Here is an 18,679-nt window from a genome sequence, read left to right on the forward strand (position 1 = left end):
AAAGAAAATGTATATAACAAATGTAGTGTTAGCTAAACCTATTACTGACACGTCCCGTGTTACTTTAACGTTCACAGTACGATGTACAAGGAAGTTGAGTATACGCTAACCTCTAGCGCTGGATGATAAAAAGAGCCAAACTACTTGTGATTTGGACAACAATGTCAACCCTTTGCTTTTCAGGTTAGCGATTAATATCCAAGTCCCTTTAGGACCAAACATAGAGTATTGACTATATTACGCGCAACTACATGTGGTAGTATTTGAATATCTAGCTGCGATTGTTTCACAGGGAACTAATTAAATTGCTGAATTGCCAAACAGTATCTGACCAGTGCGGACTGACAATCATTACGCGCTGCCTAAACATACCGCAAAGCGGGTTTACTTGGAGCAAGTCGATTCGCTCACAGGTACTAATTATATTATATTATAATATATTATATAAGATACCTATAATCAGGAAGTATGGTAATTCAGAGAAGTGATCGCAACATATTTATCATTACAGTGAATGTGTTTAAACAAAAAGGAGACCCACGAGTTGGCCTTCAGCACGGGAACTCTTTCACTTATCATTTCAACAAAGAAGGACTCACACTAGAGGTGAGTCTCGACTATTAACTTTAGATGTGACTACCTAATTTACCTGGTCCTCACGAAGATCTGTTTACTGTGCGGGACAATGTGCTTCTTAGCTAAATGTCTCGCCTCAGATCTTCTGTGTAGTACTTAGGTTGAATTTGGTTAAAGTTGTTTCCAGCATTGCATATAGGATGGTTGCAGCTTCTTACCCTCCAATCTCCTTTACTCTTGCTTTTAGGAGTTTTACCAATATTCTTGACAGTTGAACAACCAATACCTCTAAATTGTCTGATTAGAAGACACAGGCTAGTGTACAGAACCTTTCCTCAGTAACTTTAGAAGTGATGAATTACTTTGACATAATTTAATTAATGAAAAAGAACCTAAATCATTCAAACTTAAAACTATTTATTTCTGTTAATCCTTTAGGAAGAATTTCTATGATATCAATACCTGAAGAAGGGCATAACGCCCGAAACGCGTACTATTAGACTAATGGAGTACATCTAAAACTGATACCTAGAACAACTCCTTGTCCAGATATCGAGATAACCTTATGAAGCTAAATCAAGAACTATTGATTACTGCTCTCTTTACTTTCAGTGTATTAATCTGTTGTTTTAACAGATACCTAATGTGAATGAAAACATTTCTATTTGATTACTTTATATGTGTACTGTTTTTGGGAAAAAAAACCTGTTTGAAAATTTGAATGTGTATTGTTTACAAGCTTTTGTGAAGCAACATTGTATTTTAATTTTGGACATATAACATTTTGAAATGAAGTGATTTTCCATAAATGTATTGTCTCAAGAATTACACTTGCAATCTTTGGATTGTATTGGTTGTGCACCTAATTGTATCTCAATGTTTGTTGAGATACCACTTCTCTTTCCTGAGCAATAGACACTGAAAAGGGCGAGCAATGGACACTGAAAAGGGACACTTAAAGCTGCTGACATGTCCTCTAGCAAGCTAAAGCAGCTAGCCAGGCTGCCTTGCTGAAAGGACAACACCACCCATGTCAGCAAGCAGACGCGGCACCTCCCAAGCCCACACGAGTGTCACCCGCCTCTCAATTCCAGCCCCTGCGGCACCATCTTTACCACAAGCGACATGGGTAAGAGGAACCATTTCTGTGGCCTTTATTTTTGTCAGGCGTGATGCCAACGCTGCAGCAAGTCTGCCAGTGTGAAGTGGCTAGCCCAGCTCTCCCACCCAAGGCCACTGCTCTCAACACTCACACTTTAGCTTCACAGATGGTTTGGTGCCTGACACCCCTCAATGTTCACTGCACCAGCAGTCTCAAACACAGGGAAACCTGGCTGTCATTGTTAATAATATTTGAGAGAAGACACAACTTGACTCACAAATGTTAAATGAGAAAATTAGTCTGAGCTTTAGCAATCATTCACACTAAGAGCAGGGTGCCGTGAGGCAGAATTTCCACATCCATGTGTGCGGGTGCACTTTAATTCTGATGTGTAAGATCCTGTTAGGTCTTGGGTCTTGTGACTGTCCCCTACCCATGTGTTTCCAGCATGAGGGATGTCATGTGTATTTGGGCATGGGTGACAGAGGAAGTGTCCTATGTTTGTCAGCTAGATCCTGTGCTACTGTGTTGTCGGTGCGTGTGTGTCTGGTCCCTCTCGGCTCACCTCAATTGCTAAAAAAAGATTTAAAAAGTCGCAGGAATTGACAGAGGAAGCCATGGCCTGATCAGGCGCACATACAACAAATCTCCATCTGAATTGCTAGGTACATATAATGCGCCACTCCGGTGGACACTGGCAGTAGGCATGGCTACCCGCACACATCAGAATACAGCAACGAATACGACAAATTCGGTCTCACTGGCCATATAATTGTTCCGCCTGCTTACACCAGACTATGCCTCAACACCTCTGACATCAGTATGCAGCGGAGACCATTGACAAATTCGGCCACGCTGGACACGTAGTGAGTCTCTAGCGCTCACGCCATCTCCTGACTCCTCCCAGGACCCATCCACATGCATGACCTCATGTGTTGCACTCTACCAGAGCCTGGACAGCCCTGCTAAGTCTTATTTGGTCAAATACACACATGCATCCTAATCGTACTCCATCACCTCCAACACTCTGAACTTCGGTCCCCAAGGGCATTCCCACGACCAGCGCATTGAGACTATACTAATGGTAAAAGGCACTATATAAATGACAAATACAATAGAATACAATAATTTTGAATTTGTGAATAAAGGCAGCCCCCTAAAAGCCCCCTCATTTATGCCTGAACCTCAATATAACAATCACCCACTAAGCAAAGGCAAGGGATGTGGTGTGTGCACACTGTTAGGAACATGCCTCACTGAGCCTTTTCACTCATTCTTCACCATGCCTGTGCTCCTGACCCTTAACATGCCAGTTCCCGCAGCCCTCTATCCTGCTTTTGCTCATAGCGCCCACCCTCCCTGTGAGCATGCCCACTCAATTCATGTTTCTCCCCCATCCCAAATGATTCTGGACACCCTGTTCCCCTTGGCTTATCACTCAACGCCTCACCTGAGCAACTATGTTAATTCTTCCCTCCTCCCTTTATTTCCCCATAAAACCTGCCCTTTGCCACTACCACCACTAAACCTCTGCACTGCCTGTGACGTGCCCACATTCCACACTAGGCCGACCACCCAGCGTCTCATCCTACCTACGTCTCCTAACAATTCATATTCGACTGACCCGCAATCAGCATGGAACCGTTGACTCCACGTAAGGGCAATGCTTTTTAACCCCTTTAGTGCCAAGGACAAGTATTCTCGTCCTTTTTGCATAGACTTGCATAATAGCCTGGAACTTAACTGTTGCCGTTATTTGTGCGTTATTGAACAAACAACACATGCAGCCAATGGCAAGTATTGGACTTTCAAGTTCTTTCTGTGCTGCTTTGCTTTTATAGAATGCAGTCAGGAAGAAACCTAGAAAGGGTGATATGAGAACTGCCTGAAGATGCGAGCCATGTTAGCCCGAAAGTTCATCACGCTAGAACGGAGGCCTGCTTTCAAGATGGCTTCCTGGTCATCACGCTAGAACTTGTGCCTGCTTTCAAGATGGCTTCCTGGCTTTCGACTTCAGGTAAAAAGAAGCTCCGCTTTCTCATCTGACTGACATGGTACTCAATGCTGAAATCCCCCGCATTGCATTACCAAAAATGTGCACAAAAAAAAAAAGATATTTTTTTTTCGAAATCCCAGTATGATATGATGTGATGGGTTATTTAAAGCATGCTTAATACCAAGAGGTTTCTAAGCGCGGACCCGGGGATCGAACCTGTGTTGCTCTGTGTCAGGTTATTTATAACGCGCTTAATACCCAGAGGTTTCTAAGCGCGGAGCCGGGGATCGAACCTGTGTTACTCCTGTTGTCTTGCTTCGAAGGCGAGCACGTTGCTCCTGAGCTATCCTCCCGAGACAAAAAAAGTCAGTGTTTTCAGCCTCGTTGTTTTTTCCCCGTTATTTTAACATAGATCCAAATGTTTGCGTGCCCACCTGCCTTGATACCCAGAGTGCCCGGGACAAACAAAAATAAAAGGTTTGGTGCCAAGATCCCCTTGATTTGAGGGACACCTCAGCTAACCGCCCCCAAAAATGCCATTGCCATTCAGTGGTTCGAGAAATGTCAACGCAGTGAATGTCAACCTTCAATGTCCTGTCACTTCATCCGCCTCCTGGTTGCCTTGGCGATAAAAGAAGGCTGTCCAGGCACACCTTTGTGACACGCCAAGGCTGACGATGTCACAACGCAGACCAAGTGACATATTTTGTGCCCTCTGCTAGAAACCTGTGGCATTTGAAACCTCTGGTGCCAGAAAATGCTTGGCTGGAACCCTAGTCTCGGAATCCTCAGATGAGCGAATCATTGAGCGAAACCAGCGGTGAGGTGTCCCTGTCGCCCTTCCACGTGACTTCTGTGACACAGTATGTACGGGTTCCGTTTTCAACCTATCAGTTTATTTGTTGGTATCCCCACTTGTCTACCATGTACCCTCGATGTTTTGAACTACGGCTCCCTTGATGCTCCGCCATTGACTATGCTGGCTAAAGCTGATGGGTATTGTAGTGCAAAATATCTGGAGAGCCAAGGTTGCAGATCCCTGATCTATAGGTAGCACTCGGATACCTAGCACTGAGGTAGCACTGAGATACCCATAGGTATCTCAGTGCTATGTGTATGTGGCAGTATCATAATGAGGCGAGAGGGTGCTCTTTACTGACCCTCGAAGAGATATGTTTTCAAATGTCTCCTCAATGGCATTAGGTTAGTTTCAGAGGTGGGACTTGGCAGAGTTTTGCCCAGTTGGCATATGAAAAGGCCTAAAGTGATGCACTGCCTTCCCTGCAGCTAGCGCATGCCACGGACAAGGGGCATTGGCCTCTGGCATCCTTAGCTACCATGAGGGCATACAAGCACAAGAAGTGTACGTCGTCTGCACTCTACCCAAATAAGCATTGCATTATGGCAGAACAAGTGCGGACCCTCCTGTGTCCCATGCATTTTACGGTCCCAATGCGAGGAGGGCACCACCAGTGGCGCGTCCAGACTCTTGACTGGGGTGGCCCAAGCAGGGCACTGATTTATGCAGGGGGGGCATTTTAATTGTAATTGGTTATTTATAATGCTTGATACCCAGAGGTTTCTAAGCGCGGATCCGTGGATCGGACCTTTGTTGCTCCGCGTCGTTTCGTTTCCAAGGTGAGCGCATTGCTCCTGAGCTATCCTCCCGAGCATGATGTACGAGCGCACGCACACATAATGATCATGGCTTAGGATGATGGGGTGGCACCTGGGGTGGCCAATCAGATTCCAAGGGTAGCACGTGCCCCCCCAGGCTGATCCCTGGACACGCCCCTGTGCGCCTCTTACTGGGGCACAGCTGTCCTTGTTTTGACTTGGTCGCCACAGTGGTCCATTCCTCTGTTGCGCCTCATAAACATAGTTTGTGGAAATGCTGCGTGGTGGGGCCCGCCGCAGAGACCAAATGCAGCAGCTGATTTCGGCTGCATCTCTTTTTCTTTTCCCTTATTTCACAGGTTTAGTTTGTCTTGGAAAAGATGCAACTTTGAGACCCTGGTCCTCCTGAGTTTGCTATTAGGTTATTATGTCTGCCCTGGGGATTTTGCATTTATTTATTTTATTTATTTATTTTTTCATTTGTAAAGCACATAAACCCTCGGGCACCAGGGCGCTGTTGCAGACCAGTTACATTTATGTACACGCTTGATTCATAAAAGGGGCACAACAGTAATACAGTGGGGCGGGCATACAATTAGGAGGGAGGGTAATGGGACATTCAGGACATAGTGTGCATGCAGGGTGACATTCTGGTCGGCGAGGTTTTAGGCAAAGTGCCAGGTTTTCAAGGTTTTTCTGAAGGCCCGGTAGGAATTCTCTGCTCTGCTCTTAATTGAAGATTATTTTCCAATTGGAAGGTACAAGAGTAAAACGGACACCAAGGGCCTGTATCAAAGAAGCGCTTTATGATGGCGCAGTCCCACAGGAAAGCGCTCTGTGAATTAGGCCCAAGTCTTTTACTCAGTCAGGCAAGAGCCATCTTGATGAAGTGAAATGCTGGGGTGGAAAGAGATGTGAAGAAGGCATCAATGAATGACTCCGAGCCCCCAAATCGCTCATTCTCTCCAACCATGTGTCCTCATTCTAAGTCAAAATCTGGCATTGGGTCATTCTTAAGATCCCGCCGACAGCCCGTTTTGCACACTTCTTCTAACCCTCAGGAAGGGATCTAAGACCAGGGAAAGAACTCTTAACGTGTCCCCTTCCTGCTCTATGCGTAGGTCCTTTCAACCTGACCAGACCCCCCCAACCCCACCCCCGCAGCAAATGGCTCTGCCGCCACTGAAGTAGCCTCAGGGATTCTCACGTGGAATCTGGTAGAGGTCCATAGAAATGGAGGCGGACAGGTCATGTCCACCCGCAACCTTCCATATTGCTTGCCAATCTACTCTTTGCATTGCTCTGCCAACACTGGGCAGACCCTTCTTTACAGCCGGTCACCCTTAAGTCCAGAGGCGTAGACAGGATAGGGCCTGAGTGGGCAAGGCTGACCCAAAATCTGTAAATTTCCACTCGGCAGCGCTGTATGGGCATTAACAGATGTTAATGTCACTGCGATGGGCCCAACTACTGAAGCTCCAGGCTCCACTTGTTAGACAATCCTGGCTACGCCTCTGCTTAAGTCGATCCTCTCTGTTTGATAATGTAACATCTCCTGTCTTTCTTTGTTGGCTTGTAGGATCATTCCGGCTCTTCTCATCTGTCCATTTTGGATTATTTGTTCTTTGTTGTCTGTTTTCTTTTCCCATCTCTCGTGTGCGCCCTGAAGCCTTTGGGTTAGTGCCGCAACGCAAGAACTCAGATAGATAGATAGATAGATAGATAGATAGATAGATAGATAGATAGATAGATAGATAGATAGATAGATAGATAGAAAGGTGGATGGATAGATAGATAGATAGATAGATAGATAGATAGATAGATAGATAGATAGATAGATAGATAGATAGATGGATGGATGGATGGATGGATGGATAGATAGATAGATAGATAGGTAGATAGACGGGCAGACAGACAGACAGACAGATAGATAGATAGATAGATAGATAGATAGATAGATAGATAGATAGATAGATAGATAGATAGATAGAAAGCTAGGTAGATAGGAAGGTAGACAGATAGATAGACAGACAGACAGACAGACAGACAGACAGACAGACAGACAGACAGACAGACAGATAGATAGATAGATAGATAGATAGATAGATAGATAGATAGATAGATAGATAGATAGATAGGAAGCTAGGTAGATAGGAAGATAGATAGATAGATAGATAGATAGATAGATAGATAGATAGATAGATAGATAGATAGGAAGCTAGGTAGATAGGAAGGTAGACAGATAGATAGACAGACAGACAGACAGACAGACAGACAGACAGACAGACAGATAGATAGATAGATAGATAGATAGATAGATAGATAGATAGATAGATAGATAGATAGATAGATAGATAGATAGGAAGCTAGGTAGATAGGAAGATAGATAGATAGATAGATAGATAGATAGATAGATAGATAGATAGATAGATAGATAGATAGATAGATAGATAGATAGGAAGCTAGGTAGATAGACAGATAGATAGGAAGCTAGGTAGATAGACAGACAGACAGACAGACAGACAGACAGACAGATAGATAGATAGATAGATAGATAGATAGATAGATAGATAGATAGATAGATAGATAGATAGATAGATAGGAAGCTAGGTAGATAGACAGATAGATAGGAAGCTAGATAGACAGACAGACAGACAGACAGACAGACAGACAGACAGATAGATAGATAGATAGATAGATAGATAGATAGATAGATAGATAGATAGATAGATAGTATCCCAAATAAGTCGAGCTTGCAAAGGAAGCGGATGTCCTGGTCCAACAATCATGGTCCATAAACTCCCTGCACTTGTCTGTCTATGGAGATGACTAGCAAAGAGAGCCCTTTACTAATCTGCAGCCTCCTCTGCTGCGCCATAGAGAGGGCACAAGTGGCCGGGGGACTATAGACATACATTGGGAGACACATGAACAACGGCCGGAGAGGGAGCAAAGATTTTATGATACCGAGTTACCAAACTCTGAGCTACAAGCTACTGTTGTAGGTTCCACAGGTATGTTGATAAACATAGCCCTTCCTTTCGATTCATGTGCATTAATCGACAGTAATTTTTTCGATAGATTTTTTGCTGACTTTTCTTTTAATAAACCCATTGAACTTGTGTTTGTCTTTTTGGGGGGGTCCCCCAGCCCCTTCCCTTATTAATTTAACACTATTCCCAACCTCCCACCCCTTAAATACCCTTCCCCACACACCCCTATTTTTTCAATGGGTTTTTTCGAGAAAAACAAATTCGGCAAAAATCGAAAAAATGACTGTTGAAAAATGAACGTTGTACCTTCCTTTCTTTTTGATTTGTTCAACACATCTGTGTCAGATGTGCCAGCTGTGGATCATTTTTACAAGTATATATTTGTGTATGTTAACTCTGTGTTTCAATAAGTAATTGCCGAACCGGTGGTCGGTGTACAGTGCTGTGATGCCCCTTGGGGTCCCATTAGTGGGCAACCTCCCAGTGGCGTGTCCAGACTCCTTTGACTGGGGCGTCCCAAGTGGAGCACTGACTTATGCAGGGGTGGCATGAGGTAAGAGCGCACACATGCACACATGCACACACACGTGTCTGATTAGCATTAATGTACTGTTTGTCTCCACTACCCATATCTACATTAATTAATAACATTACACTTCAAATTAAAGTCCCGCCAGATAATGATCATAGTTTAGGAAAATGGGGTGGCCAATCAGATTCCAGGGCTAGCACGTGCCACCCCAGGCCACCGCCTGGACACACCTAGGATGCACCACAGACAATGCATGCAAGATTTATGTCTTTCTGCAAAGCAATCAAAACCCGGCTATTTGTATGATATATGAGTCTTACTAGCCACGTACTCTAGTTTGCTCTCTGCCATTTGGTGACATCCTGCATGGAACTTACCTGATATTGCTCTGGCACGTGCTCCAACTGCGGATGTTCTCGTTGCCGTCGGCGGGTACGTATGGTGCCTCGCCCAGATTCCTGGAGGGAGCTGGCGGCGGGGAGCCTTCTCACTACCACCTGCCTTACCTTGCCGTCGCGACTCCACAGGGCCGCGGCCCACGGCTCAAATGGCTTGTACTAATGTTGTAACTATCTACTGTAATGTGAAACTAAGAAACCTACTGTTGGGCCGCTCTCAATGTAACCCTGAATCAAGCCTGCTTACAATCACTTCTAACAGCGCCTCGATGCCTCTGGGCTGTAGTGCGCTCTACAAATACAAATAAATAAATAAATATGTCACAGCAGCGCGTGACACACCCGTCCTACTGAAACACAGAAGGGGCATCAGCCATCTTTCCCTGTCTCTGTAGTCAGGAGGGGAGTGGGAAAAAGGCTGCTGCTTCTGGAGGTCCCTCTCATTTCCCAAAGATCCGGGGGAAGAGAAAGAGGGGTGTACATTCTACTGCGCCACATCTTTCGTTCTACTCCACGCAAACCCAAGGGAAGAGAGTTAAGCGGCACGTGTGGTGTGCCATCCACTTCCTACGTCCCCTGTCTCTCTGAATGTTTGTCGGCCAAAAACCGTGGCCGTCCAAGGGGGCTCGTCAGCCCAACATGAGGACTGGGGCCCCGGGTGCTGTGTCGCCTAGTCTTTTGTAGAATGCTGGAGAAACATGTGGTGCGGTGTGGAGTGGGTAGTCCTAGGGAGAACTAGGTTTGAGGTGCGGGTGTTTTTTTAATATTTCAAAGTGGGGTGAGGGGAGAGTGTGTCCAGATTCCAGGTACCCTATTATGTTTCCCTAGAGCCGTCTGGACATTGGAGGCTCTCCCAGTGGGCCTCTGCATCCTGGGCCTCTTTTATGTGGTTATCTGTTTTATTTCCACATTTTCTCACAGGAAAAGGTTGGGCTTGCTCAAAATGTGTAATATGGGCCCACTTTAAACATCATTTCCAGGATCTCTCTTAGATGCCAGTCTACCCCTGCCAGCTATGATTATGTGTTAGTGGCATGAGGGCGTTGCGAGGACATGAGCAGGTTGGCAAGACAGACTGGGTACTTTGTATGCCAAAGTTAAAGTTAAAGGTTAAAGGTTAGATATAGTTCCCTAAGTCTTCTCTACTCACCATTTGTGCACATGGAATCTCAGAGGGGTCTTCCCTTATCTTGCATGCAGGGCGAGGGGCAAGGGCAACGACATGAGGTATTCAGAGGTGATTTGCTTCACTCGGGACCCCTGGCTGGCACTATCCCCGGAACCGGATACTTTACCAATGTATAATTCTACCCTTCTTGTTCCGCCGCTCAGGAATTCTGGGTCCGTTCGCACGCATCCATTCGGCACTTAGTGCTTTGTTGCTGCTTAAAGCGCAGGGCCAAGTGCAAGCTTGTGAAAAGAAGCTCAAAATGCTGAAATAAGTTGGATTTTCTGGGGGTCTTGGAGAATCTGGTTATTAAAAAGGCACGAGGCTTGCACCTCTTGAAAAAGTATGACTCTTTCTTGTTCATAGCCCCACTAAGCGGGAGATACAGTTTCTTGTTCATAGCCCCACTCAGCGGGAGATACTTTTTCTTGTTCATAGCCCCACTAAGCGGGAGATACTTTTTCTTGTTCATAGCCCCACTCAGCGGGAGATACTGTTTCTTGTTCATAGCCCCACTCAGCGGGAGATACTTTTTCTTGTTCATAGCCCCACTAAGCGGGAGATACTCTTTCTTGTTCATAGCCCCACTCAGCGCGAGATACTCTTTCTTGTTCATAGCCCCACTCAGCGAGAGATACTCTTTCTTGTTCATAGCCCCACTAAGCGGGAGATACTTTTTCTTGTTCATAGCCCCACTCAGCGAGAGATACTCTTTCTTGTTCATAGCCCCACTAAGCGGGAGATACTTTTTCTTGTTCATAGCCCCACTCAGCGGGAGATACTTTTTCTTGTTCATAGCCCCACTAAGCGGGAGATACTTTTTCTTGTTCATAGCCCCACTCAGCGGGAGATACTTTTTCTTGTTCATAGCCCCACTAAGCGGGAGATACTCTTTCTTGTTCATAGCCCCACTCAGCGCGAGATACTCTTTCTTGTTCATAGCCCCACTCAGCGAGAGATACTCTTTCTTGTTCATAGCCCCACTAAGCGGGAGATACTTTTTCTTGTTCATAGCCCCACTCAGCGAGAGATACTCTTTCTTGTTCATAGCCCCACTAAGCGGGAGATACTTTTTCTTGTCCATAGCCCCACTCAGCGGGAGATACTCTTTCTTGTTCATAGCCCCACTAAGCGGGAGATACTTTTTCTTGTTCATAGCCCCACTCAGCGAGAGATACTCTTTCTTGTTCATAGCCCCACTCAGCGGGAGATACTTTTTCTTGTTCATAGCCCCACTCAGCGGGAGATACTTTTTCTTGTTCATAGCCCCACTCAGCGGGAGATACTTTTTCTTGTTCATAGCCCCACTCAGCGGGAGATACTTTTTCTTGTTCATAGCCCCACTCAGCGGGCGATACAGTTTCTTGTTCATAGCCCCACTCAGCGGGAGATACTGTTTCTTGTTCATAGCCCCACTCAGCGCGAGATACTCTTTCTTGTTCATAGCCCCACTCAGCGGGAGATACTGTTTTTTGTTCATAGCCCCACTCAGCGCGAGATACTCTTTCTTGTTCATAGCCCCACTCAGCGAGAGATACTTTTTCTTGTTCATAGTCACACTCAGCGGGAGATACTCTTTCTTGTTCATAGCCCCACTCAGCGAGAGATACTCTTTCTTGTTCATAGCCCCACTAAGCGGGAGATACTTTTTCTTGTTCATAGCCCCACTCAGCGAGAGATACTCTTTCTTGTTCATAGCCCCACTAAGCGGGAGATACTTTTTCTTGTTCATAGCCCCACTCAGCGAGAGATACTCTTTCTTGTTCATAGCCCCACTAAGCGGGAGATACTTTTTCTTGTTCATAGCCTCACTCAGCGGGAGATACTCTTTCTTGTTCATAGCCCCACTAAGCGGGAGATACTTTTTCTTGTTCATAGCCCCACTCAGCGGGAGATACTTTTTCTTGTTCATAGCCCCACTCAGCGGGTGATACTCTTTCTTGTTCATAGCCCCACTCAGCGCGAGATACTCTTTCTTGTTCATAGCCCCACTCAGCGGGAGATACTTTTTCTTGTTCATAGCCCCACTCAGCGGGAGATACAGTTTCTTGTTCATAGCCCCACTCAGCGGGCGATACTCTTTCTTGTTCATAGCCCCACTCAGCGCGAGATACTCTTTCTTTTCTTTTCTTTTTTTACTTTGAAAAATAGTATGGATGGCAGGATTAAAGATAGGCAGGAAGAGCAAAAAGAAGAGCAGAGCAATGGTTAAGTCTAGAAAGTATCAAAGAAGAAATCAGAAGTTTAGTATCATGAAAAGATAAGACAGAGCAAATTTTCTGTTTATCAAAAAAGCTGAAAGTGACAGGACTTAGCCGTGACAGAAATGTGAGAAGCAAAGGAAAGGTCAGAGTCAAATATTACTTCTAAGTTGCGAGCCAATGTAGAAAAAGAGAGAAGGAGGAAAAACGATAGCGGATGAGGAAAGAGACAGAGAGATAACAGAAGATGGAAAAAAAATTCTGTTTTAGATGGGTTAAGGTGCAGGACCGGACTGACAGTAGAGAAGCAGAGACGTTACTATGAATGTTCTCAGTGAAAGACAAGAAAGAAAGAAAAATCTGAGTGCCACCCGCGTAAAAGTGATAAGAAAGACCGGACGGTTTAATGATGTGAGCACAACAGGCAGTATAGAAAGAGAAAATAAGTGTCCCAAGCATAGAGTCTTGAGGAACACCATGCTGAAGAGGGGCAGGGGGTGAAAGGTTACCAGCCCACAAAACCGAGGAAGGCCCATCAGCAAGCTAGAAAGAGGACCATTTGAAAGCGGAGCGAGTAATACCAAAAGAAGAGAGCGATTCCGTTCTTATTGAACACAGAACAGGAAGCATTTCCAGGCTCTGCTTCCCCAATGAATTACTTACAATGGTAACACCACTTGAGTATTTCTGACAGGGGGAACTCCCAGTGGATAACCGTCGTTATACGCACTTCAATTTGTCAACGGCGTGAGACTTCTTCTTGAGAAATCAACTTCTACCGCTTCAATTGGCAGCATCACCCCTGCAGGCAGAAGTTATAACCATTTTAGGATGCTGTGAGGGTGCTCGCTTCGGCAGCCCATATACTAAAGTTGGAACGATACAGAGAACATTAACATGGCCCCTGCGCAAGGATGATATGCAAATTCGTGAAGCGTTACATGAAAGAAAAAATAAGATGCTGTTAGGAAAGCCGATCACTAAAATCTTTAATCTCCACCCGGAATCTAACTTTCACGGCTCTGGGGCTCGTTGGATGGGTAGAAATCCATCAGCAGATTTTGATGTATTCCCTCCAACCGCTTGCATCCTCAATGCACCCGATTCAATTTTGCCGTGCCCTTTCATCTAATAAAAATGGTGGTTCGTTTTGACAGCGATATTAGACCCACCCATTTTGCCCTTAGTTGCCGATCGTGCACACAACAGATTGCTCAACATTCTCCGAAACCCCGTACTCCAACATCCGGCTAAATCCTGGATCAATGCACAAGTCCTCGGCAGACTAAACTCATGCCACAGGGTAATACTTGAACTCCCACACTCCTCCCCGGCTTTGCTAACAGATCATTTGACCATAGTTCATGTTTGACCTGAAACGACCCATCAGCCTAATATTGGCCACCACCTTGAGCATCTTACAAACAGATGCCGCCTGCCCTTCCATCTCAGAGTCCACTTGTTTCCATTGCCTCGCACTCAACTTCAGAAGCTCTTACGTACGATGATCAACTGTAAATGCTGTTGTCATCTTCAGACATCTCACTCGCCACCCTCACTTAGGGTGACCAGATTTGAAAAGTAAAAGACAGAGACAGGGTAACTAACATAAAAGTAGGACTAACTCTTAAAAGTGGCTGTCAAGGCACTACACTTCAGTAGCGGATGGAGGAGAAGGAGGTTTAAGTTTTACCGGTGGAATAAACACACATTATAACTAATTTATCACAAACTACCACTATCTTAATTCGTAAAATGCTTCATTTCTTCTGTGGGAGATTGTGCATTACTGACTTAGCTATTAAGACCTACTAACAAAAACTGGGACCACTGCGTTTTCCAATGGAAAAATAGTCTTGAGAAAGGGGGACAGAGCACCCAATTCTGGGACAGTCCTGGCAAAACCGAGACTTCTGGTCACTCTACACTCACTCCATCCACTGCTACTCTATAACCAGACAGTCGACCTTATTGCAGGTTAGTCAGTGTGGTCAAAAGTGGCTTTAATTCCATTACTTTCTTTGGCAGTAACAGGAATATATGTCAATTCTGACACAGCAAAGAACTCTTGAGTTTTTGAGGTGAAGTGGTGGATTTACTTCCATTATTCAGCAGTGGGGTAGATACTCCACCACACTTCCAAAATTGGGTTATTTACCATGTTGGAATTACCGCTTGCGGCAAAACCCCCCAAAAATCCCCATAGAGTCCTATCGATTCCAAAAATGGGGATTAAAACTGGCCTTACAACCACTTGTAATTCTGCGGTAAATCCAATGGCTAAATGGCAGTAATGATCAAGCAGTTTGGTGGTAATTGTGCTAATGAGGCCCATTATACTGTTGGATATAAGCTCTGCACAGCGTTTCTGTTGGACAAAAACATGCATCTGGTCTTACTTTTCTGCAAGTTTCCATCCATTAAATGACATAAAGACTGCAGCATGGTTATACTGTTAATGTTAGAGGTATTTGTACCGCGCACTGTCACAACCGGAGTGCTCCCCAGGCACTCTGTGGTGGAGGGGGTTGTAATGTCATCTAATGCACTGTCATCCCCATCTGCAACCACTGCCCCCACCACCTCCGGCTAGGAAACCCTAACTATAGTGGTTGACCCTTGCTATCAGAAAGAAAAACTCTAAGGTTGCCAAAGAGAGTCTGCATGGAGGACTTTGCGCAGGTAACACATCTACAGATGCAGGCAAAGAAGAAAAGCCATTGCTCGTGAAGCAATTTAAAAAAACCAAACTCGACTAAAACGTATACAAAACCTGATAGGTAGTCAAAAACATTGTGAAGCCACAACATTGGCTATACATCATGATTTAATCACGGGAGAAATACACAAACAATGCATAGACATTAATTGCAAAACCTGATATACACACAAATGATGCATAGAAGAGAAACAAACATCACACTTCCGCCAACAAAAAACACTCAGTTAAAACCTCAACAAAATAATTTCCAAAATATCAAATAAATGTAACATTCATACTATTTCATCAATGGGTAGTGCATCACCAGTTTGCAGAAAATACACGTACATGAAAACAAAACACTTGACAATAAAGTGTGATCCAAACAAAACAATCAGACAAAGAAAGGTGGACTCAAGCTACTTGAGTTTCGGCTGAGTGGGTCCCAATTCTCAAAGAAAATGTGCCCCCGCCTTCTTCAGGACCATATAATTGGTAAGGGCAGCCAAAGTAGATCAACAACATTCGTCAGTGATGAACAAAGATAGATATGTCTATAAATGAATAAAGAATCATTTGTGAGCATCCGCTTATGGTATTACCTAATTTGATCGATTTTAATTGATCGAATGGTGCATCTGACCGAATTCGCCCAGTACCATTTGATCGATTAAAATCCGATCGATTAAAATCAATCAAATTGGGTAATCACTACCGGACATGGGAAGCAGGGGCTGCAGGGGTGTCCCCAGCTCCCCATGTTCGGTAGTGATGGCCTTGGGAGGTAGAGGGGTTCCCCCCCACTTCGTGAGGTTTTGAGGAGGGGGGCGGGAAAAAAATAAAAGAGAAAAGGGGACCCTGCGGCATCGGATCCGACCCCCGTAAGCGGGACGGAACTGACACTGCAGTTACAAGGAAGCAGATGTGCAAATAAGTGTGTGGGAGGGTGGTGATGTATTGAGGGGGTGGAGACGGCATGTATTTGTGGAGTTTGGCCACAGCTAAATTAGTTTTGCAGCTTTGTTCCACTATTTTCAAATCAATGGGTATCCTAAATGAGGTCTCTTAATGTACAATTTAATTCTTATGCAGTGACCACACAGTGAGGTTCATGGCCATTTTCTTTCTCGGGAGCGGTAAAGGTAACAGGCCCACTGTCGGGGTGACTGTCCTGAAGAGTTGACACAAATCTAAGTCGGATGACAGAGTGTATACAATGACGAGAAACTCTGTTGCCGCAGGCGCGTCAGCATCGCAATCAGCAGATCATCAGCACAATTGGAGTAGGATTTGGCTTGCATACCCTTGCTTCATCCTTTCCTCAAGGAGGGAATTCATTGATGCTGGATTTTCTGGCCTATGCGTAAATCTGCTACATCATTATCCACCAAGTCTCTTCAGTTTAGGATTTGCCACCAGTGTTTCTGTGGCAGGTTTTGATCTGGCTTATAAATGCCAGCTGTGGGTCAGAATTTGCCAGCTGCCTTTCTGCGACATGGTTTGATCTGTTTTTATTAGTTGCACAAATAGCCCGCTTAGGGTAAAATGTGATTTTCTGCTGTACTGGACTGGGATTTATCTAGTTACCTGTTCACCACCCATGACGACATTAAATATTAAATACACTAAACATAACAATGATTACAGTTATTACTACTATTATCATCATTATCTTGATCATTTGAATTACATTTTCTCATCAATTTTAATAGCAAAGGATTTGAACTGGCTCTTTTGTCTCCACCTATCCTGTGCTGCAGTCTTTAAAATGTGTGAAGCAAATTTGAAATGTATGAAGTAAATTTGTAAAGTGCGAAGTAAATTCATTGATCACTTCTGTCTATTTTCCTTCCTTTCTTGCCAGGAATCTGAAATCACCCGTCAATTGATCAGGCTCCAGATCCTGAGCAACTGGGGCAACAACTATTACAACGCCGATTACACCTGTGTCCACATAATCTCAGTTTACCATGAACTTTCAAAGTTGGATTCGGGTGACGGTGAGGGAGAATGTGGGCGCTGATGCGAAGGGATGGAATATTTGTTAAAATAGAGCATGTTTGAAAATTACCAAGACCACGCAGAGCAATAGAGTTTTGAATGCCAGATCCACGCTTAGAAAGCGAACTCAAGTACGGTATTAGGTGCGTTATAAAAAACCAATTCACTAAATAAATTAATATTAGTTAAATAGCTTTAAACATCCACTGAAGTTCATCCTTCAATCGCTGACGCCAGAAGCGTCTTCATCTCATGAACTCACTATTTACTGCAGACCCTAGTTCGCGGAACTCTTGGACTCTGGGTTTTAGGGAAGGATGACACTCATTTTTCCGAAGTTTTCAAGTGGATTTTTAGCTCCTCATTGAAGTTAGACACTGTGGACAGAACTGGTTTCATGCTGACGCCTTAAAACAATATGAACATCTTAGACAAACAACAAACAGGAAACGTATACATTTACTGAGCACTGCCGGCCACTTGTGCATCAAGCCTTATTCTTAAACCAAGAACATTCGGACGTCTAAAACATGGGGGGTTTCTTTTGCACCTAAAGCTCAGAAGGTGGGAAGTCAAAGTACGTTCCTTAAGGAGAGAGTATGAGGTCCTCATGGCTTGGTCCTGGAAAGCTCGGCTCATGGCTCTTGAACGTCTGAAACGTGGAACTACCAGAATGCCCTTGGGGAAGGGGAGGGGCACGCCACACAAATTTATATTTCAAATGAACAGTTGCGAGTGCAGCAAAGCATCTTCATTGTAACTGTAGATCTAACGAAAAGCCAATGACGTCTGTCAAGGACAAGGGAGATGAGTTTCCAACCAAAGGTGGTTTTATGAATTCTGACATGGAATTCATTGAGATTTCCAGGATCTGCAACGATGCACCGACTTACATCACGTTCCAGTAACCTATCATCACGCACATGTTGGCACAGGGAAAGCTAGCAAATTAATGGTCTGACAGCAGCAGTTGGAGGGCTGCTTACAGGGGAGTTGAAGTGGCCTGACATGGATAAATTGAAGTTAAATTGAAGTTAAAAAAAAAAGGATGTTAACATTATCTTGGATTGTGATACTGATGTGAGAACTGTCATGACATCAGTGTATAGATGTTTGTATTTTAGCCCATTGTGGACCGAATGCATAAGAGGGTTGTCCAACTCGAGGCCTCGAGGACCGGATCCATGTCAGGTTTTCTGGATACCCCGCTTTGCATACAATGATTCTAAATGTATGCACATTTTTCCTCATGAATATTAATGAGAGATATCCTGAAAACCTATCAGGATCCCAGCCCTCGAGGCCTGTAGTTGGAGACCCTGATAAGAGACCGAGCCGGTTGTTGCTCATCCACACTTCCATCATCCCACAAAGATCCTTCACTTTGTGTTGTT

At 44.6% G+C, this 18,679-nt stretch overlaps 1 non-coding gene across 1 annotated transcript; it reads left to right on the forward strand.

The window, feature by feature from the left end:
- Window positions 1-13,425: 13,425 nt before the first annotated feature.
- LOC138514812 (U6 spliceosomal RNA) lies at window positions 13,426-13,532 on the forward strand. The gene has a single exon (XR_011281960.1). It is a non-coding gene; the product is annotated as a U6 spliceosomal RNA (small nuclear RNA).
- Window positions 13,533-18,679: the final 5,147 nt, after the last annotated feature.

This window comes from Ambystoma mexicanum, chromosome 12 (assembly GCF_040938575.1).
Source record: "Ambystoma mexicanum isolate Mex_15411 chromosome 12, UKY_AmexF1_1, whole genome shotgun sequence".
Classification (NCBI taxonomy): domain Eukaryota; kingdom Metazoa; phylum Chordata; class Amphibia; order Caudata; family Ambystomatidae; genus Ambystoma; species Ambystoma mexicanum.